The 23710-nt window shown below is 41.3% G+C and overlaps 1 protein-coding gene across 2 annotated transcripts in view; it reads right to left on the bottom strand.

Annotated features, from left to right (window-relative positions):
• The window catches only part of FOXP1 (forkhead box P1), a 658747-nt gene that overhangs the window by 556004 nt on the left and 79033 nt on the right, over positions 1-23710 (bottom strand). For both annotated transcript variants that reach the window (XM_011947141.1, XM_011947138.1), the window contains one exon: positions 11055-11184. The gene's annotated coding sequence lies outside the window, so the exon portion shown is untranslated. The remainder of the gene's footprint in view (positions 1-11054; positions 11185-23710) is intronic.

Genomic DNA, 23710 nt, shown 5'->3' with positions numbered 1-23710 from the left:
GATGGAGTGCAGTGGCATGATCTCACCTCATGGCAAACTCCACCTCCAGGATTGAAACAATCCCCCCACCTCAGCCTCCCAAGTAGCTGGCACTAGAGGTGCAAGTCACCACATCTGGCAAATTTTTTTTATCTATCTTTTGTAGAGATGGGGTCTCCCTATGTTGCCCAGGCTGATCTCGACCTCCTGAGCTCAAGCAATCCACCCATCTGGTCTCCCAAAGTGCTGGGATTACAGGTGTGAGCCACCGTGCCCAGCCTTACGTCACTTTTCAAAGTCTACTTTTCTTCTTTGACTTGTCTTCCCTTTTTCATTTCACTCTTCACCTTGAACCTCACTTTTACATCTAGATATATTTTTGTCTTTTATTAAGTAAAGGAAGGGCTTCACTAAATTGTACTCTAAATCAATAAATAATTATGCAGAACAGCCTGTCTCAAGATAAGCATTAAATAAAAACTGATGACATTATTATTTCATCAGAAACCGAAGAGCAAGTGAGCAAGCAGAAACACCAGAGAGCGGGAACAAAGGGCTGATCCTCGCCACTGCTTCCCAATCTTCTTCCAGACTGGGGCTTGGCAAACTATAGGCGCATGGGCCACATCCAATCTGCCACCAGTGAGCTAAGAATAGTTTTTACTCTTAAAGGACTGGGGGAAAATGAAAATCCTACTACCACTTAGTGACACATGAAAATTATGTGAAATTCCAATTTCAGTGTCTGTAAATAAATCATACTGGTACACAGCCACACCCCTTCATTTACACACCATCCATGGCTGCTTAGAAGGGACAAAGGTAAACAGTTGCAACAGACCAGGTGGCTTGCAAAGCCTAAAATGTTTACTATCCGGCTCCTTACAGAAAAGATTCGCTGATCCCTGTTATAGGCAGAAATTAGACTGAGCCTCCCACCATCACACACATACACAAACTTTTTTTTAATTATAAAAGTTTTCCTAAAAACACGGTAGTAAAAAAAATGAAAATAAAATAAAAATTTTAAAAAAGAACAGAAGGAACCTATCCCCACATTAGGACCACCATTAAAAGCTCATTTTTTGTAACCGGGGCACAGACTAGAAGCACAGACACCCACTGACTGGCCTCATTTTCCACCAGCCCGAGTTTTGGTTCCCCTAATATCTCATGCAATTCTGCAGAATATTAACCATCCTAAGCGTAAAGTATCCTGATACCTCTTTAAAGCAGCAACATTATTAACAATTAAAAAGCTGCCACCACACATACACAATAACTTTCTTATATTTTAATATGCATATCCATAGTCTGATTATAACAACGTGGAGAGATTGACAGGAAATGACTGAGTGTAATGGCTCCAAAGGAGACACTACATTGATCAGTAAATAATACACGTTCCTTGAAACTGTCTAACTGCATATTTACACTTGTCAACTCTCATACACTTCGATGACAGAATTCTTTTTCAAACATCTAAGTAAAAACTCTAATACTTATTTTTAAAATGCTTTTAATAATTACAAAAAGCACACTTCTAGGATATGTAAGGTTTAAATTTTACCCACCAAATAGTGCCACCTGGAGCATTCATTGCTACATCCTCAATATTCTCGATTTTATCAGAAAATGGGCAAATGTCTCAAAAAGGTTCCAATACAGTTGCAAGCAGCGTATATCTAACATTTGCAAGGTGTCAAGCACTGTATTAAGGACTTTTCACAGCCAATAGTGTGGATGACACCACTGTCCCCATTTGGCAGAAGAGAAAACTGAGGCTGGGAAGGAGATGTGACATGGCCGGGGTTACGGTATTATTGAGTCCTGGGGCCAGGACCTGAGGCTATCCACTCAACTGCAGAGATGACACTCTCTCCCTAACCAGTCTAAGGGCTTGTGTCTCAGCGTGGACCTGGAAGTCTGTATTTAATGCGCTTCCCAGGCAGTGCTGAGATGAAACTCTGAAAAACAAAAAATGTGGAGGTAAACAAGAAAATCTGACAGGCCCTAAATTCAGGTCTCCTCTACAGCCCTCCAAACACTGCCCACAGGAAGATTAGAGATAAAAATCTGTAACACATGTATTATAGCCCTTGGCATGTCACACATGCTCAATTATGACAACTACTATCATTTTATAAGTTAGTTGGGGAGTGCTGGTATGTCAGGTTAAAGACACTGTATCTGTATTGTCCAGTAAATTACTCCTGGACAAAATGGGCTGATGAGGTCAGCATCTCCTTGCCCTAAGAACGCATATCAATTAAATTACACTGGCAGCTGAGGGCCAGCAGGGGTGGGGTAGAGGACAGGGGTGCAGAGGCCTGGTTCTATCCTGCCTGTGATTGGTTTATCAACCACTAGACTAGATAGTGAGCTAGATAAGCCTTCATCTCCCCAACACCCCTTTTATACAATAAAAGCGGTCAAAAATATTTAAAAGTAGAGAAAATTGTATAACAAACCCCCTTATATCCATCATTTAGATTCTAGATTTATCAAGCTTGTGCCCTAACATTTTTTCTTATTTTCTGAAGATTCATAAAGGAACTTGCAACTGACACGTCATTTCACTCTTAGATAATTCAATATGCAATTTTTTAAAATAGGGAGAATAATGGGTGCAGCACACCAACATTGCACAAGTATACATATGTAACAAACCTGCACGTTATGCACATGTACCCTAGAACTTAAAGTATAATAAAAAACAAAAAAAAAAAAGAAAATAGGGAGAATAAAGTTCCCTTAATAATAACTGAGGCTGAAAGCCATGGCTCACGCTTGTAATCCCAGCACTTTGGGAGGCCAAGGTGGGTGGATCACCTGAGGTCAGGAGTTCAAGACCAGCCTGGCCAACATGGTGAAACCCAGTCCGTACTAAAAATACAAAAATTAGCCAGGTGTGGTGGCGTGCACCTTTAATCCCAGCTACTAGGGAGGCTGAGGCAGGAGAATCACTTGAACCTGGGAGGCAGAGGTTGCAGTGAGCCAAGATCACACCACACACCACTCACTCCAGCTTGGGCAACAGAGAGACTCCATCAAAAAAATAAAATAAAAAGAACTACAGAAAGAATGCAGTGTTGAATCCAGTGAAACGACTCTGGGGAGATTTTTCAACTGAGGAAAAAGCCAGGAGGTGAGGAGTATTTTGGAGAAAATTTTTGTAAGAAGCCATTCCCTTTTACATTCCTGGCTCTATAAAAATATTGCAGATGAAGCTGCTGTTTTAAATAAGTCAGATTCCATCTCTTTCACAAAGATAAGTATAAACTACAAAATCTTCTCTGCCTAAATCAAAAAGACCTTAAAGAACCACAGAATCTATCCAAAGATGAGGAAGTAGCATGTCCTCAGGGTTAAGACAAAGGCTTTGAAATTGGCCCAACTTGGAATAAAACCCTTTTCTCACTCTTGCTATGCGATTCTGGGCAGGTGACTTATGCACTAACCTTCTGTCTTCTCAACATTAAAACCAGAATAATATCTAGAACACAGAGATGTTGTTAAGGTTCAATAAGATAACCAAGGTGATACTGGAACCAACATAGGAAAAGTAAGTGCCTAAAGAATAGCTCTCTAATTATTTGTTATAAATATTACTAAAATCTCATCGAATACAGAAGGGATAAAAAGATTTTATCTCATGAGCCTATTCCAATCAATTGGTTGGTGCTACATAGAATATCTGTAGGGAAAAATCCAAAAGCCACCATCAGAACAGGCCTGCTGTTGTGGGGGCCTGCTGATTTTGTCATCCTTAATCAAAGTCAACCGTATCATCCTATTATTACAGGCCAAAAGGGTAACAATTCACGTGTTCACCACAATCACTTTCCCGAACTCTGCTTTTCATGACCAAAAGAAATAATAATATGCAACACACTGAAATAAAATTAAAATGTACATTAGCTAAATGACAGCTTAAATGTACCAATTGCTTATTTTTCTTGAAGACAGAATAAAATGATGGCAATTCGCAACAGGCAGCTCAGCAGCCTGCATATAAACTGAATGGAAATTTCCTTGTCTTCGCTTCTGTGCATTACTTGAACCAACTTAACAGAAAACAGAATATTTTCAAAAACAACATGCAATGGAGTTTAAGTTCCTAGAATTTTACATCACGGAAGATATCATTTGAAATGTAATAGCTAAATGCCTTCCTCCCGGGTACAGCTTGCTTTGGTGTATTGATAAAAACTAAGACTAATATGCAAAAGGAAAATGTAAGAAACTTGCCCTGCACCGGTCAGCACCCGGCATGTATGTGCCTCTCCCTATGAGGAAGCAGCTGCACCCGGAGAGTGAAAGTCTGGGTTTGGCTCTCACATCACCACTTCCTTGCTATGTTAGAGCCTCAGTTGATAGGTAAAAAGAGAGCGACATAGACTCATTCTTGTCTTTTCCAAAGTTACAGAAGTTGAAGAAAAAAAAAAAAACCCACTACAAAACTATAACATTTCACAGACATAACACAAAAACCAGTTGAAGGGTAGAAAATAAACTACCTAACAAGTCAATGTGGTGCACACATACTGCCCAGGCTGGTCTCACACTCCTGGCCTCAAGCAATCCTCCCGCCTTGGCTTCCCAAAGTGTTGGGATTACGGGCGTGAGCCACAGTACCCAGCCCAGATTCTTTCATTAATATGTGAAATATGGACTGCTTAAAATCTGTCTGCCAGATATTAGGGTAAGTATTGGGTATACAAAGACAAACTGCAAAGATCACTCAAAAGCCACGGCCTTATACCTTATACACTGCACTGGCCGTACTCACGTAAATGGTGACTCTGTAAGCTTGCCTACAATAATTTAGGTGGAATAATTCTGAGGCCACATCCACACTCGGTAAAGGACAGAATATGATCAATTCAATGATGTCTGCCAGGGCACGGGATGGGCACAGAAAAGGGGAACTATAAAATCGAAAGTGTGTCAAGAATGTTTGCCACTTCTGATTTAGCCAAAAGGTTTGATGTTTTGTGTAGGTATCATGTGAATAAAAGTCTGCCCAATACATTAGAAGTTTATGGTGAATTTGTATGTCCAGAAAAATGTGTGTATAATCCCATAAGGGGCTTAGAGAGGAATGGAAAATACCTGCAATATAAATGCAGATTACCTTTATTACGAAGTTGGATCATAGTCTCATTCCTAGACTAATTTCCTATATCATAAAACCTATATTCAATTTTATAAATAGCATACACCAAGAATCATAAATTCAGTTAATGCAGAAATTTAACAGATTTTTTTTAATAAAAGTGAGAAAAGGCTGTTTTAGAGAAATATCTGAGAGGACAGAAAGGGTTCTTTCTTTGAAGATATGTTTTTTCCCTCTGACTCTACCTCCTTAGGGACCTAACCAGAGAAGAAATAAATTTCACAGCTAATATATATGAAGTAACATGTTTAACATTATCCAATGAATTTACATCTATCTACACCATATAAATTTATCTCACATAAACTGTCACCTCCAACAGAATTCATTAAAACAATGTTATAGCTTCTGAATTAAATGCAATCTTCTAATTGGAATTTAATCTTAAAATAGGGGTTGGGGGTTTTACTTTTTAATTGACAAATGGAATAATTCATTAGTTTGTCTTACAGTTCTGTCTGAAGAACTTAAAAGTAAATTTGACACAGGGATGGGCTGGCTACTGCTGTGTGGTACTAGGGAACTGGGGTAGGGGTTTGGAGGCTCTTTCATCATCTGCTGAACACCTCCTGCTGCTTATGGGCAGGAAGGGATGGACACTGTCTCACCATCCTGAATTACTGCATTACTAATATATTCCATTACCTCCACGTAAATGTCATGTTAATTTCTGATCTTCATCAAGCCAGACAATGGTTTCCACCTTGGCCCCTAGCCAGTTAGCTATGTGGAAAATATTTAGGCAATTACATTACTTGTATTGGGTTAGGAACTGGAGAGAAAGGCAAAATAAACGCATCGAAAATACTTCACAGATAAAATGTAAGTTGACACTGTCTTCGCAGGCGGGAGCCTGAGTGATACAATCTGATAGGCAGCTGCCAGCACTCATAACTGCTTATTAAATCTAGACTGTCTTTATGGTGTGAGTGAAGATCTGTATTTTTACCAATATTAGGTTCATTGTGTTATGAAAGAGACCAAAATACTTAAGATCATTCGCTCCAGCTTATAAAACATATTATGTAGTTTATTAAATTGTTAAAATTACTTTTCAAAGTCAAAATTCCAGAGACTGGAAGTTTAAGTACAACATAGTGGGCTGGCCCTCTGACAGGCTGCAGCATACAGCAGACCAGAAAGGAACCCTATCAGCTGGCTCTCCTGGCCCAAGGTACCTGCTAGCTGCACATACCTTCTGGAAGCTGTGCCACCGCTGCCCACCCCAAAACCGGTCACAGAAAGTCCATATTCTCGAGTTTTATTCTAAAAAGAAAGGAACTCCCAGCCAATAAGTAGCCCTTCACCAAGTCTTAGGTGAGAAGGATGCATCTGCCCATGTTTTTATCTCTTCCTAGTAAGTCGAAAGGTAGCAATTTCACCATGAGAGAGATCAAAAGAGGAAGGCTGGGCAAATAAGGGAAAACAATTGTGAGCAAATCACACACAATGTTGCACCACATTTATGTCTCTTCCCCAGATCTACGAGCAAGGGAAAACTTATTGGTAGAGACGATGTAATGACAGAGCAGAGACGGACGAACAAACCGACACATTTGCCATCTCTAGTCAGCCCTTCTCAAAACAACTCTATGCAAATACAGATCGCTATGATCACATTTATTAATAACACTGCGGCTAACTGCCGATTAAATATGCAGCAGGCATTGCCAGTCTTCACTCTGGAAATCCCGTGATGTGCAGCCTGTAGGTACCAGTGTCAACTAAAGCTTCACACCAGGAAACAGGAGCCAACTCTGACTCCTTCCTGGTGAACGGTGGCATTAAAGAGCCACAGCACAAAGAGAGATGTGAAGTGCTCAGCCCTTCTTTCGCTGTCTCCTGCCTCTAAGTTAATTTATTATGCAAGCATGGTTATCGCCAGCATCAATTGAGTACATTAACCATCTTCTGACCTTAAAAAATTGGCCATAATGATCTATTTGTGGAAACCTTTTATTTCATGGTTTCATTTCCTTGTGTTTGAGTGAGGCAATTTGTTGTTCTGGTTGCCTACCTCTGTGACTCTCACCCTGGTCTACCAGGAGGACACTTACCATGAAACACTTCACTCAGAATTAGAGTTTCTTTCAAGCCTAAAGACTCCAAATTATCAGCTGCAACAATTAATTGGTGCTTCTTTTGGTTATTTAATAAACTGTAAAGTTCTAAAAGGCACAGGACTGCGAATAAATGTTTGACAATGGAATGACTATCAGATGCATAATGCATGGAAGGCCAGTCACTGCAGCACAGAGACAGTGAGTCTTCTGAGCAAGCCTCGGAAATGCACCTTGAGAAAAAAATGGGGCCAGGCACAGTGCCTCACACCTGTAATCCCAGCACTTTGGAAGGCTGAGGCGGACGGATCACCTGAGGTCAGGAGTTCGAGACCAGCCTGGCCAACATAATTAAACCCTGTCTCTACTAAAAAATACAAAAATTAGCTTGGTGTGATGGTGGGCACCTGCAATCCCAGCTACTCAGGAGGCTGAGGGAGGAGAATCGCTTGCAGTGAGCTGAGATTGTGTCATTGCACTCCAGCCTGGGTGACAAGAACAAAACTCTGTCTAAAAAAAAAAAAAAAAAAATGGAAGGAGAACAGAAAATCAGAACATGTGGTCCAGCTCATAGGATACCTCTACCTTCTACTAAAAAATACAGAGAAGGGAAGTTTTTTTAAGCCTGACAAATACTAAGAATTTCCTTATTTAGAAAAAACCTAGTATTCCACTAGGCCTAAAAGTACATTTTTTCAAAACAGATATCATTTTCATTATAGTTCTTCAGATGGATTTTTCAAATAATGGGCCAAACCCAATTGAAATTAATGAATAAAATGAGCCTCGTCTTCAACAAATTCATTCATGTGGTTTTGTTCAATTTCATACATCAATTTTATAACAGTGAGATTGAGTCAGACTCTCTCAATACCAAAGACAGAGATGACACGTAACCAAAAACCTGAGTTTGTTGTTATTTCAATACCCTCAGAATTCTAATAACTATGATGAATTCTCATGTGTATATGAAACAGACCAAGGCTTTGTTGTCAACTCTACCTGAATTCCTAAAGGTACGACTTTTCTTTAGTATTATTATTATTATTATTATTATTATTATTATTATTATTATTTTGAGACTGAGCCACACTTTGTCACTGAGGCTGGAGTGCAGTGGCACGATCTCCGCTCACTGCAACCTCTACCTCCTGGGTTCAAGGAATTCTTCCGTCTCAGCCTCTCAAGTAGCTGGGACAACAGGCACCCGCCACCACACTCAGGTAATTTTTGTATTTTTAGGAGAGACAAGGGTGCACCATATTGGTCAGGCTGGTCTTGAACTCCTGATCTTAGGTGATCTACCTGCCACGGCCTCCCAAAGTGCTGCGGTGACAGGCGTGAGCAACTGCACCTGGCCAAGATACAAATTTTCTTAGCATGTGCTGCCTGTTCACTAATCTACAGACCATCCACAAAAGTCTATCATACATGCATAGCAATGGAAAACCTCAGGAGTTCACAGGTGAGGAAACCACACAACTTGCCCAAGGCCACCCAGTAAAAAGATCAAAGATCACCAACAACTCCAAAATTTCATGACTCCATTAACCATTTCTTTTCACTGTGAAAAGAATTTCACATTGTGAAAAGAATTTCATTGTGAAAAGAATTCCTTGCCTGTGTGTTACTGTTTACTATTTGCCTTATTTCTTGCCACTGACAGAAGTAATACTGTAGGGAAGATAGGAGACTGGATTTTTTTCTCTCTCGCTCTAGCTCCAGCAGAACCAGTACAAGTTATCAGTTAACAAACTGACAGGAAGTGTCTTTTCGAGCCAATAGTTCTTTGAAAATCATCTGGTTGCTAATATTTGAGCCAGTTGCTTCACCATGAACACAGTTTCTCTGGACAATAAAACTAACGTATTTTTTAATGTACAAAATGGGAAGAATTTGTCAAAATGACCTCTAGCTATAAAATCTTTACAAATCTGGCCCAAATAATTGAAAGCATAACAATGTCTTAGACACATCATCAGAGGAGGTTTACAAAGCTAAATGGGCAGGATGTCTTAATCTTTGTAATTGAAATAAGCTAGAAAGAACCACTGAATCATGACCAAACAGCTATGATCCAGTCCAGACCAACCCCAGGGACTTAGCCATCCCACCTAGACTCATGGACTTAAGCTGTCCCATTTGTAAACTGAGGTGTTTAAATAGATAATTTCTAGGACCTCAATAACACTGATAGACTAGGATCCTCTAACCTACATGCTTTGTTTTAGATATAGAAAATCAGGCCTGGCATGGTGGCTTACACCTGTAATCCCAGCATTTGGGGAGGCTAAGACGGGCAGATCACCTGAGGTCAGGAGTTTGAGACCAGCCTGGCCAATGTAGTGAAATCCTGTCTCTACTAAAAATACAAAAATCAGCCAGTCATGGCGACAGGTGCCTATAATCCCAGCTACTCAGGAGGCTGAGGCAGAAGAATTGCTTGAACCTGGGGAGGCGGAGGTTGCAGTGAGCCGAGATCGCGCCACTGCACTCCAGCCTCAACAACAAGAGCAATACTCTGTCTCCAAAAAAAAAAAAAAGAAAAGAAAAAAAATCGGGCCGGGCGCGGTGGCTCAAGCCTGTAATCCCAGCACTTTGGGAGGCTGAGACGGGTGGATCATGAGGTCAGGAGTTTGAGACCAGCCTGGCCAATGTAGTGAAATCCTGTCTCTACTAAAAATACAAAAATCAGCCAGTCATGGCGACAGGTGCCTATAATCCCAGCTACTCAGGAGGCTGAGGCAGAAGAATTGCTTGAACCTGGGGAGGCGGAGGTTGCAGTGAGCCGAGATCGCGCCACTGCACTCCAGCCTCAACAACAAGAGCAATACTCTGTCTCCAAAAAAAAAAAAAAGAAAAGAAAAAAAATCAAAGAAGAGAGAGACTAATTTGCCCCATGCCAGGTTACTATTAAGCCTCCCAACTCCCAATACAGTGCCCTTTCTGCTTCACTACCCTTCTCTCCATTATTTACAATTTGCTTCCAACATTACTGCACTAAGACAGAAAAAGATGAGTTTATGCCAATGGGTCTTACCATTAAATGCCATTCAATACAAACCCTGAAATGATATGGTTCTCCATAAAACTGACCTCATTCAATGACAAGGCTACCACAAATGATGTCAGAGTTGTCACCCAAAATGCCTGGCCTCAACCAATCATTGTCTGGTAACAACAAGTCACAGTGTTCATTACTACAGGGGAGTCACTGATTGATGAGGAACAGGATAGATGGAAAACACACAGAGAAAAATATCATCATGTCCCTTCTAACCTCCCCCTAAAAAGGCAATGAATAACCTAATAAGGTTTCTATACAATAGAAAAAAAAATCCCAGAAGTCTTTCAAAAAATCTTTGAAAATTCCAAGTTTCCGATCCTTTGGCTTTCTCAAAAGTCCTGATCATACAAAAAGTTTGGGATGGGACTCTCTCAAGGAACAAATTAGACTCAAATTTTCCCTAAAACTCAAGATGAAAAAATTATTGTCTTATTTCATGGTGGCTCATGTTATCACCAAGTTGTAAGGAGACCAAAAAAGCAATTACTCATTCAATGTTGCACATGACCCAAAACTGACATAGTCCACTCTTCAGAATATGATTAAAACAAAGAAGCAAGCAGAGAAAGTTCTCCTATGTCCTATTATGCCTTTTATAAATCCTCAGATCACTGTAGGAATTATCTGAAAAGATTACACCAGAAAATAATGACGGAGTTTGTCCCTTCTTTCAAGATGAGAAGCTCTCATCCTGGGTGGGCAACTGTCTTGAAGGACTTTTTGTCTTGTGAATTTTCAGATGAATAATCACAAACATTCATTCACTCACCCTTTTGGCTAGCAGGCATCACATCCATCCGTTCATGGCTGACAGCAAATCAGAGAAGGGATCGAAGCCCTCACCATTGCCGAAATGTTTTGTTCGGAAACTGGAATTGTCAACAAAAGCTTCTGGGACACTGCAACACAAAAATATTTTTTTACACATAACTAAGATGTAACTTCTAAAACCACCACTTCCTTACACTTGAAAACAGCAAGACATAGATTCTTGAGGTAGGGGAAAACACCGTTCAAGCCAGGGTATGTCAATACATCAAGTGTGATGCTGTCAAATATGAACCGGAAATACCGTTTTGAAAGATACATTTACTAATCATTTCAACACATACACCAAAAAGTTGTTATTTATTATGGGCTTTGTACCAAGTATTTTAAATATTTTAGCATATGAAAATATCACTTCCCATTATCAAGTGTTCAGGTAACAATAAACTGTTTTAACTAAAATATTACACAGATAAATGTACCATTCCCTATTAAGTTGTGATCTTTATCGAAGAACAAAAAAAGTAAACAAAAAAATTAAATAGTTTTAAATTATTTTAGAAATACTAATAGTAATAATGAATATTAAAACTAGTAGGAAAGGTAATCATCATTCTTTTTTTCTCCAAAATAATTCTTTTATTCTAAAAATGATTATGGATTACATAAAGAGCAATATTCATGGAGATGTTTCCATCAAGAAAGCATGTACTGTGCGATGGTCAGGGCTCAAAAGTTGAGAGGCCTGAGTTCTGGACCCAGTATGGTCTTCAATCACTAGTGTGGCCCCAGGACAGTCATTTATCATCTCCAGATTCCAGTCTCTTCACCTGTAGGGTCAGGGCATTAACCGATGCTCTTCAAGTTCCTTCCACCTCTAAGCTTCTGTCTTTTTGAAAGAAGTATATTTCTTCTAACTACTTTAAACTACTAACTTCTCCTTTAAGTGTACTGATTAAATAGAGGTTTTTGGGTTTTATTTTGTTTTTATCATGATTCACTCTTATGCTGACCTGCCATCAACACTGAAGATGTTCTGTGACCAGAGAGTTTTTCAAGCGCTTAGAATGCTAACCCTGGCACCAGTACCTAACCCTATTGAGCCAGCACCCCCGGTGGCTGGCAGCATCCCCTGGGTGCCCAGAAAAGGCTTCCATTCTTCTCCAACAAGCATAGCTCTAAGTCCTGTAGAAATCTGTCCAGATGTCTTCTAGATTGATGCTTCTCAAACTTCTGTGCATGAGCATCTTTTGGAGACCATTTCAAAATACAGATTCCTGGGACCCATCCCCGAAGGCTCTGATTCACTAGATCCGGAGTGGGCCTGAGATTCCGCATTTCTAGAAAACTACCAGGAGATGCTGATACTACCAATCATGGACCACATTTCGAGTCGAATGGCAAAGTCCTGTTCTCCAAGCATCCAAGCAGCTTTGAGATCCAAGAAGTACTTCCAAGGCTCAGACATGCTCCCTAAAGCCATGAGGTCTATGTCATATAGCAAAAAAAGAAAAAAAAAAAAAAGAAAAGAAAAGGGCTGAAGTTGTTTACCATCTTTAGGATAAAATTTGAATTTCCTTCCATGGCCTGAGGGCCCTACATAATCTGGTCACTTCCTACTTCTCTGACCCTACCTTAACTACCAACCCAATCCCAAACAATAACCAATGTAGATACAGTGGCCTTCCTTTTGTTTCAAGCAAGGCAAGTGTCTTCCCGTCTCAGGGCTGGTGCACTTGCTACCTCAGCTTCCCGAGACGCCATGAGCCCATTCCTTACACAGCTGGCCCCTTCTCAGTACTGGATCTTAGGGACAAAGGCCACTTCAAAAAGCTTGTCTTGCCTACCTACTTAAGTTAGGTTCCAAGTTACTCCCAATCATATCATCCCATGTGCTTACTTCAGAGCTTTTGCCATGATCTATTTACTCACTTGTCTTCCCCACTAGAATGTAAGCTCAATCAGATAAAAGAACTTATTTTTGTTCATTGCAATACTCCAAAATTTCAGAAAAATGCCCGGCTCATAGCAGGTACTCCATACGTATCTTTTGAGTAAGTAAATGAATCAACAACTGAAAGAAATAACTTTTTGGCACTCTCTAAAAATATAATTGCCATTTGTTGAAAACTCATTGTGTACTGTGTATCAAGTCTTTTACAACCGTTATTTCATTTTATTCTTACAACAAAGTTCTCAGCAGATATTATTAAATTCAATATGCAGGTAAGACAACTGAGGCACAGGGAGTTTTAGTAGCTGACTCGACTCTATAAAGCTTGTGTTCATGGGAACTCTATATTTTCCAGCCAATACCCTAATACAAAAAGTCCTGAGTTTTTGTGATATACCCTTCTGACTCAGGCTTGCTCAAGTGAATTTTGGCATTACCTGACCATACTGGTACTACCAATCATGGGCCACATTTTGGAACAGGCAGGTAATGCAAATGAGCAAAGGAGGCCAGGTGTAAGGTAACAGGGAGAGGGAAGGAACGTAGCAAACTGAGAAATCCTCACTTTATCAGCTTCAAGGGGGAAGCCACTGGACTTCCCCCTCCAATTACTGCCACATGGGAACAGAACATACCCTCAAGAGCCTCAAGAGCTTTCAATTCTACAAATAAAGGAAGTAATCTAGATTTCTATTTAGTAAAATTTCAGAATCTTTCAAAGATGGCAGCTAACTTTTTAAATAAGTTATATTTAAACAAAACAAACAAGTTGCAATCCCTGTAGCAAAGGATGGATGAGGTCACTCACTGTCTCCAGTTTGAGGATTCCAGGGTGATTCAGAAGCACAGAGAAGCAGTACTGGTGACACAGAAAAGCACCAGTAGGTGTCTGGGCAGATAAGAGCTTTCCAGAAGAATTCATTATCTTGAGGTTTTGGAAGGAATTGGAAGATTGGGTGGAAAACGCATTTCACAGGTCAGAATATCATACTCGAAGGCTTGGGGGTGGGGAGTAGGCAAGTCAACAGCAAAGATAGCCATGAGGAGAGAGCTAGTGGAGGTTTCCTGTGGGAGTTTCGTTTTCATTCGGACTGGAGGAGTAGCGGCTTTCTAGCTAATACATAAATCGGTTAAACAATACGCTATGTGGCTGGATGTGGTGGCTCACGCCTGTAATCCTAGCACTTTGGGAGGCCGAGGTCAGGAGATTGAGACCACACTGGTCAACATGGTGAAACCCCATCTCTACTAAAAATACAAAAATTAGCTGGGTGTGGTGACGCCAGCTACTAGGGAGGCTGAGGCAGGAGAATCGCTTGAACCAGGGAGTCGGAAGTTGCAGTGAGCCGAGATTGCGCCACTGCATTACAGCCTGGTGACAGAGCAAGACTCTGTCAAAAAAAAAAAAAAAAAAGCTCTATCTGTATGGTTATTAGTGCTGTCTTATTGACTTCTAATATTTTAAAGTAACCAGGCATATCTAAAAATAAAGGGTGAATCACCAATGTGGTGTGTGGAAGTGTGTGCGTGTGTGTGCGTGTTAAGAATTAAACAGTCGGAGGATTGAATTCCATCTTCATGGAACCCCATAGCTAACTAAAATACTTCACTGTTCTGAACTCTAGACAAAAAAAAAAAATACAGCAATTGAAATTTTTAAAAATACCAGAAGATAGATACCCAAATAAATTATCCTTTCCACAGTGCAGAGGGAAAAACAAAAAAGAAAAGAAAAAAATGACAGAAACCCCCACCTGCCTACGTAGAATTGTCTAACTAGAAAAAATATCTTTTAAAGCTGAGGGTAAAATAGAAGTTTTTTCAAACAAACAGAAGTTTATCATCTCTTTTTAAGGACATTCTAAAAGACTTATTTCAGACCAAAAGGAAACAATTTCCCAGAGAAAGTTTTTTGATTTAAGAAGGGAGGGAATTGTGAATTTATGAATTAAAGTGAAAAGTAAATGCGCTAATAAACAATGCGCAAGTCTCAAACACTTTCAAAAAATGTAGCAGTATCCCCACTTGCTTTGTACCCCAGCTCACATATTTACACTGTAGCAATATCAATCACCAAGGCCATGGACTGCAAATGTGAGTGTGCAGGGGGGCACCAGCCTGAAGCCCAAGTTCCTGCCCTCCATAGTCCAGAGATTCTTAAACAAGTTCCAGGAATCTGCTGTTCTACCAGATACCCCAGGTAACTCTGATAAAGATCTGAAGAACACTGCATTGCTCTCTGACTACTTTAGGGGAAGGAATTATTCAGTGAACCCCCAGGGGCTCATCCCTGGGAGGCTCCAGCTGAGAACACTATCAAACCTTTGTTCTTTTCCACTTCACTACAGCCCCAGAAGTACCTTGGCCCAGGAGGTCAGCAGTAACCCTGCCTCAACCCTGCTAATCAAGAGCTGCAATAAATTAAAAGCCCATTAAAATATTTTAGCGAAAAGCCTAGAAGTGCTGAAACATTAATTGTGCCATATTCAATCTGTTTTCCTAGAGATTTGAAAAGCCAGATTACCATCCTGGGGGTCATTAGAAAGAATGAAGCTTTCTCCCTATTCGATTTACATATTTAAAAATGCATGCGTTCTGGCAGTGGCTACTAAGTCCTTTCCAATGCTTTTCAAGTCCTGTGGCTACTCCAAATGCCACAGTCTAGCCATGGAGAGAGAAGCGTGGAATGCCACCCGGGGCTGCCTTGTTTTTGTAAAGCAAAGGAACCCAAATCCCAGGGCCTGTGGTTGCAAAACAGCTCCAGGAAAACAGGTAGAGGCAGCAACAAAACAACAAGTGATGTTTTCTTGTTTTGTTCTCCCCTGTTTATTTTTCCCTGAAGCAATCCCTGCTCAGTACAAAAGTCTGCAGGGAGCTGGAAAGAGCAGCTGTGGTTCCCTGAGGCCGGGACCTAGCAATCAAGTTGTTTACCAAACACTGCCAGGCACCAGGAAAACAACAACAGCACAGACAGCATTTGCATCTATTTTTCAAAAACAACCTCCAAAAGTCTGCCCTGGAACTTGCCTGCATAGCTGAGAGAAGAGCTTAAAAATTAAAGGAATGAACTGTACTGGGTATTGGCCTCCATGGCCTAAATGTAATCAAGTATTCCATTTCTACTGAAGAATGTCTATCCTAAAAAGAGAGGATTGAGGAACTGCAGAATTTCAAGCAGTGGATTGATATGGACAACGTGCTCATCACGGGCATTTCTGAGCATGCCAACAAAAGCCCTCTCAGTAAACTGACATCATATGCTAAGCCTCCAGCAACTCACAGACATCTTGACCAAGCACCAGAATCTCCAGGGGGGTTTGTGAAACACAGATTGCTGGGCCTCTCCTCCAGTTTTGCATTCTGTAGGTCCAAGATGGGACCTGAGAATTTCCAGCAAGTTCCCAAGTGATACTGATGCTACTGCTCCAGGCACCATCCTTTGAGAACCAGTGCTTTAAAGCTAGATGCTCTATACCCACCCTGAAGATCTAGGAAGGAATCCATTTCCCACCTTGACCTCTCCCACAGGTTACTGGTTGAGTTATGGCAGTTACCTCGCATAGCTGTTTCCAGAACAAAATGCATTGGATGGTTTCCATCTGCTTCTCCAGAGGCTCCACCCACTATCCCCCACCCAGCTCTGTGTCCTGGAAGGCCGCTCTCTGTCCAGCCAGCCAATGGGAGTTCTCATCTCAGAGGCCAGAGAAGATGGGGTATTCATTTCTCTGGTTCTGAGTCTCTCTTTGACCAGTGGCAACCCTGCCAGGCAGCTCTCTCCACACAACTTCTCTCTCTGGGTCCTTTCAGCCCTCCTCTGCCTCCCTCCCCTGGTCCACTTAAGGCCTAGGAGAATTAAAAGCCATCTATTTCAATCGGGGACCCTGATACAAAAGTCAAATTCAATGTGTTGCCCAGGGGATCTCCCTTGGTTTGAGAATGCTAAATGGCAATTTTATACACACACATAATATACGTATGTATATATACACACGTATAAACATGCACAAGTGTACATATGTACATAGGAACATACAGACACACAGATATATACATCTTCATTGCTGTATGTTTTTAAACGCAGCTAAATCAGATTGGCCAGAAAACCCGGGAGTCCCCTGGCCAGGGCCACCTCATGGAGTTTTGCATGGATGTTTCCGCGGGTCCCACGTGCCACAGCAAGAGTTAGCCCACTCTGCCTAATCTGTTACACAACCTTATAAAAAGTGCATTTGTGAGAGCTTCAATCCTTCTCTAATTTACAAACTTAGTTTCCTTTGTTGCAAATGGCACCAAAATAGAAAGGGAACAGAAGTGGGTGGAGCGGGCTCCATCACCAACTCCTGTGAATAACTTTTTGACAATGCTGAACCCAGTTCAAAAAAGCACATCAGCTGCAAAAAAAGGTATGTGTTTGTCAGCTCATAAATAAAATGCCAATCCACCTCGATTCACAGGCTAGGAAAAGAAGAACAAATAACATTTCTGTTTTAAAAATAATAATAATAACTCAAACATACCCTAAATAAGCATCTGTCTTTAGCACTAGGTTCTAATACAGTTGTGGTAAAAACGGTCACCAGATTTAACCAAATGCTTCACTACACCAACCTCCATGATTTGGGCAAGCCCATTTAACTGACTTTGTTTCAGTGAAGTTCCCTAAAACTAACCAATCACTATTCCTTTTATTAATCTTCCACTAGTAAGATTTCTTTCAACTCACCAGAGGACTTACTGGTATCTATGTTCAAAAACAAATTTTTAAGTAAACCTGCTGGATTAATTAGAACACATGGGGAATTACGTAAGTGCTTTTGTAGCTCTGAGGCTCAACCTGAAACCCTTTTTGGTTTATTTATTTATTGCTCTCTTTTTCACTAACAATCTCCTGAATATTCCGCTTGAAACTCGCAGGCTAGTGAGATTTTTCCTGTGGCATCTGTCTGCTCCATTCCCCCTTCTATGTCCAAACCCTGCTGTAGAGAACAACTGACCTAACTGTTCACTTCCCCTCTTCCGGGATGAGACAGACCATCATCCTGCCCCCTTCAGAACACTCCAGAATCTCCCTTCTGTGTTGAAGAAACTGCACTCCTCCTTTCCCTGGGCCTTAGTGCTCACCTCTCTCCACCACCTTCCACTACCATCATCTGGATGAATGGAGAGACTTGTCTTTTACCCTTTTTTCTACCCTTAAAGACGTCTCCTCTCTCCTTTTCCAGAAGCCACTAGTTCCACATCTCTCAACTTCAGGCAAATAAAAAAGAAAGAGTTGGCCGGGCGCGGTGGCTCAAGCCTGTAATCCCAGCACTTTGGGAGGCTGAGACGGGCGGATCACGAGGTCAGGAGATCAAGACCATTCTGGCTAACACGGTGAAACCCCGTCTCTACTAAAAATATAAAAAAAAAAACTAGCCGGGCGAGGTGGCGGGCGCCTGTAGGCCCAGCTACTCGGGAGGCTGAGGCAGGAGAATGGCGTAAACCCGGGAGGCGGAGCTTGCAGTGAGCTGAGATCCGGCCACTGCACTCCAGCCTGGGCGACAGAGCGAAACTCCGTCTCAAAAAAGAAAGAGTTGGCCTCTCTTCAATTCCTGTTACAGCCAACTTGTTCCTCTGCCAACAGCCCACCTCGCCTGTCACCTACCCTCAAGGAAAGTACCATCGCCTTCCTCCACCGTGATTCCAAGATCCATGGAAACCTTTCTACTCATAGTCACATGTAAGGGAATCACTGCTTCCTGCCCAGCCAACTGGCAGTTACTTCTAAATGTCAAGGATGGCTAGGCACAGTGGCTCATACCTGTAATCCCAGTACTTTGGGAAGCTGAGATGGGCAGACTACCTGAGATCAGGAATTCAAGACCAGCCTGGCCAACATGGTGAAACCCTGTCTCTACTAAAAATACAAAAATTAGCCAGGCGTGGTGGCGGGTGCCTGTAATCCCAGCTATTCAGGAGACTGAGGTGGGAGAATGGCTTGAACCCGGGAGGCAGAGGTTGTAGTGAGCTGAGTTCAAGTCTCTGCAGCCTGGGCGACAGAGTGAGACTCTGTCTCAAAAAAAAAAAAAAAAAAAGAGTATAATTGGATGGTTTATAACACAAAGGACAAATGCTTGAGGGATGGAAACTCCTGACATGATTATTATGCACCATGCACCACCTGCCTTGTATGGAAATACTTCATGTATCCTCTAATATATATACACCTACTATGTACCCATAAAAATGAAAAAATAAAAATGTGAAAAAATAAACTAAATAAATAAATTTTAAAAAAACAAAGAAAATACTCATTGGAACATTTCAGATTTGAGACTTTCAGGTTTGGGATACTCAACCATTAAGTATACATAATACAAATATTCCAATATCCAAAACAAAAAAAATTCAAAAATCTCAAACACTTCCCAGTCCCAAGCATTTCAGATAAGGAATACTCAACCTGTATATGGTTCACAATTTCTGTCTAGATCCCTGCAGTGTGGTCACTTCTGTTAACCTCAGTAGCCATAAAGATGGCGCTTCCAACAGCCTAGCCAAGGCTTACATCAGGCCCAATAAGGATAAAGCACTCAAAAAAAAAAAAAAATTTGTTGAATGAGTGAATATATGCCTGTTTTATCTTAACTTCCTTAATCCTAAAAAGTTTCCAGTCCACTCAAGAAGCGGCACAGCACAGGAGCTACGATCATGAGTTGCTAAATGGACTGCCTGGGTTCAACCCTAGCTCTGCCCCTTATTAGCTGTGACCTTGATCAGGTTCCTCCACATCTGAAAATTGGGTTAATATTTGACCTTACACAGTAAAGGCTTAATAAGTGCTAGTTAACAGCCACTACTTCCTCTACATCTGAGGGCATGGTTGAAACATGGATCTCGCCATCCCTTAGAACTGTTCTACTTCTAAAACTCTGAATTCTCAAATTCTCCCCTGACTAATAACCTCCCATGGAGCTGGGTCATTTCTCCTGAACTTGCTCCTGGACTACACTGAGACATGCCACTAACCACCTTGAATCCATTGCTCCTCCCAGTGCACAAAATCCACCTTCCCGTTTCTGAACTCAGTGTCTTTTACATCATCTAAGACTCACATCGTGGCACCCAGTGCCCTGAAAACTCCAGTATCCCTCAAGATGGCCTTGTCTTTTCTACTGACTTCCTGTTCGAGCTCTTTGGTTTCTTTACCAGAATGAGATCAGTGAGGCAGGGTCTGTGATTTGCAAGTTATATCCTGGATGGTGGCACGACAGTGCCTGGGACACAGAAGGTTGGGAGGTGTGACGTTCATCTGGAAGGCTCTTTTGGGGAGCCAGGAAGAGTCCCCAGAAGCCCACCTGGCACCCTATCTATAACAAGTTGCTCTTTAAGAATCATGGGAACTCCATGATCATTTTCACAAAGACCTTCCATTCATAGTTCAATTAAATGGCAGAAAACACAAACCTTCCCTTCCCACTGGCAAACTGGGTCTAGCTAACTGAGCAGGGCTCACATAAGGCAGGTCTCCTGCTAGCAAGGCAAGTGGCGGCCCTGTCCCCAAGGCCCAGGGGAGCCTCTGCAGCTCCCTGGAAGGATGGTCAAGTGAACAGAGAGCTGGCTGCCATCTGGGTTCTTTATAAGGCTTTTGTGGTAAACATGTTTACTTTCTTTTGATTGGCTGGGCTTATCAAGTATTTTGTTTTGAGTCTTGCTCTATAAACATGTTTACTTTGAGGGGAGAGCTTTTTTGATAGCTAGCGCACTTGTTTTTCACACTTTTAAATTCAAAACATATTTTTCACAGCCTGTGGTAAACAACTCAAGGTGGTAAACAAATTATATTATTTTCATCTTCACACTAGAAAGGTGATCCCTATGTATCTAGTCAAAGGCTTGAACTGGTTTGCCAGTAACCAAGGCTCTCTACTGGATGAGAACAAGAATTATATTAATAGTGATGATGTTACTAAAAGGAAAACATTACAATGGCAAATCCTGCAGTATCAAACCTAGGACTCAGTTTCCCCAGTGGGAACATTCTAGAAGAAGCCATCCATAACAACAGCAGGGGTAGTCTTGTTAACTGATGACATCCATATTTTCCATGAAAAATTAAGGTTATGTAACCGGCATACATAACAGCTAATACGGGAGGAAAAATCAAATAATGTTTCAAAGAATGAAGAAACCAACTAGGTCACAACACTAAGTGCAATTCTTTTGAGATCTGTTTTCTGTGATGATTTTTGCCTGCTTTACAATTAGAAAAAAAAAAACAAGTAGTAGCCTCTAATGTAAAACTGAAAAGCCTTTCGTTATTGGAAAAGGAGGAAAATAACAAAAGAGTTAAGAGAAGAAAAAAAAGGAACATATCTCTTGAGAGAAAACCAATGGTCCTTGAAGTAGGATTTAAAAGTGCTGTTTACATAGAGGCACCAGAAGAGCCCCTCTGTGGAGGTAAGTGTGAAGTCCCATAGCAGTGGAGCCAAATCTGTCTTTTAGAGAGTTCTCTTGGTCTCCATGTTCCAACTAGAAACAAAAGCCATCTTACCACAGGCCTTTGCAGTTAGTTACAAGTTACTTAAAGGAATAAAAATACAGGCCAAATTATTTGATAAAATAAATAATACCCCCAGCCCCCAAATCATCTTCTAAGCTTATGCCCAAGTTAAGTTAAAAAACAAACAGAATTTCAACATGATGAAACCCCATCTCTACTAAAAATACAAAAAAATAGCTGGGCATGGTAGCACACACCTGTAATCTCAGATACTCGGGAGGCTGAGACAGGAGAATCACTTGAACCCAGGAGGCAGAGGTGGCAGTGAACCAAGATAGTGCCATTGCACTCCAGCCTGAGCAACAGAACAAGACTCTGTCTCAAAAAACAAACAAACAAACAAAAATGAATTAAGGTTGTAGCACCAAACTATGGTAAACCTCCTCAGTGACTCAATGTTATTATTTCATCAGATATGGTACTATAGGGAGGGGAGAATGGCAGAAGACACAGAAAGCCTGTGTGGAGCCTCATCCATCATTCAGGCTGGATCATGCACAGAACATATAGGCATCAGAGTACAAACATACTAAGTAGCCTTGTTTTCCAAGGTTATAACATGCTCTGGGGACATACTGCATTAGGAAGTCAGGAGAAGGAGCCAAGGGCATTTGGAGGCAGCCACTCTTCCTGACTTTCAGATTCTCTCCTATCAAGGAAGAAGACCAAAATAAATAATTTCCAGGTAGTTTTAGCAGAAGGGCAACAAGGCCCAGGGGGTGAGTACACATCACAAATTCCCAGGAAGACCAACGCCATTCCAGCTTTGCCAACAACTGTTTGAGATGTTTCGCAAGTCAGTGAGCTTCTCGGAACCTGAGTTTCCCTTCCTATAAAATGAAGGCATTTGAATCCCATCTTTTTGAACAATACTATGTCATAATTTTATGCTTGAAATTGGCAAAACCACTTTGGGGGATAAGCAAGAATTCCAGGCTACATCATCCAATCAATACAATACTTGGAGCACTTTCAAAAAACCCACCAAGGAACCAAAGCTACCACAACTTAAAAGGAGCAGAAATGAAATTTCAAATTAATATGACGTTGGCCAGTGACTAGTCATCAAGCATACTTCAGCATTTAGTTGTCTGAACAGACAGGTGACTCAGCGGGGAATGGGTTACCCAGCCAGCCACGCTCATCTGACCCACTGCCTCAAAGTAATTTTTCCTCAATCTTCAAAACCAAGAAAGTAAATGACTGATGAAATGACTGAAGAATAACTTCCAGACAATTCTTACAACATTAAAAAATAAAACTAAACTTCAGCACAACAGTAAGTAGATAAGAAGAAAACAACCCGGTTCAGAGCTGTCCAACGTCTGATGGTCACAGTTCCTTCTGACAAAGGAAACGTGCACATTCCAGGGTGTGGAATGATGCGGTTTGGAAATGTCTCGAGGGGCCAAGGAAAGAGCTGATGATCAGGACAATGTCATCAAGAAAAGGGTCACGGAGCCCAGGTGGTGACATTTCTGTTGCAAATATGAGAAAGGAAAGGAACACACTGGCCCTTCATTCTGGTGTCCACTGTGGTCGTAGGACTTTTGGATATCCTCCTGGGTACATCCAGTTCTGAGACCAACTAACGTGTGAAGGCTGTGCTGCACTGCACACGAGGTACTCTGCCCATAGCATTTCCATCTACCCTCTTATTAAGCTTTGTAACAGTGGCAAGAGTAAATACTATTATCTTACAGATAAAGGAACAAAAGCTGGTGAAGGGAAGGAAGTCCTTTATCCGAGACTACAGTTGGTGACACAGTCACATCTTTCTGAAACCCAAGCCTTGTCCCTTAACCACCACTGAACACTACTGAGTAACATTTTTCCAACAGCTCAAACAGGAAAAGTAGGAACATTTGGAAGGGTTCCCAAAATAAAGCCACACTGGGAATACAGAGTTATAATTCTACTCAAAACTCCACATTGACTCCCACTGTCTAAATCCCTTGGCTTCTTGCTTGAAGTCAGCCAAATCCAGGAAGCAGAAAAGCAAGGAGCCAAGTCACCCCGGTAGTGTAACTTGGAAATGACACGGGACATCTCCCCCAAGAAAGGAGACAGGGAGGGGGTTTATGACAGCATACGAGGCATGCACTCAGTCCTCCTATTAGACTGTAGAAGAGGGATGCTTTCTTTCTTTTTTTTTTTTTTT

The sequence above is a fragment of the Colobus angolensis genome, unplaced genomic scaffold (genome assembly GCF_000951035.1).
Source record: "Colobus angolensis palliatus isolate OR3802 unplaced genomic scaffold, Cang.pa_1.0 Scaffold26, whole genome shotgun sequence".
NCBI classification, from domain to species: domain Eukaryota; kingdom Metazoa; phylum Chordata; class Mammalia; order Primates; family Cercopithecidae; genus Colobus; species Colobus angolensis.
Note: the sequence above shows the minus strand (reverse complement) of the source record. Positions and strands in the feature narration are given on the sequence as shown.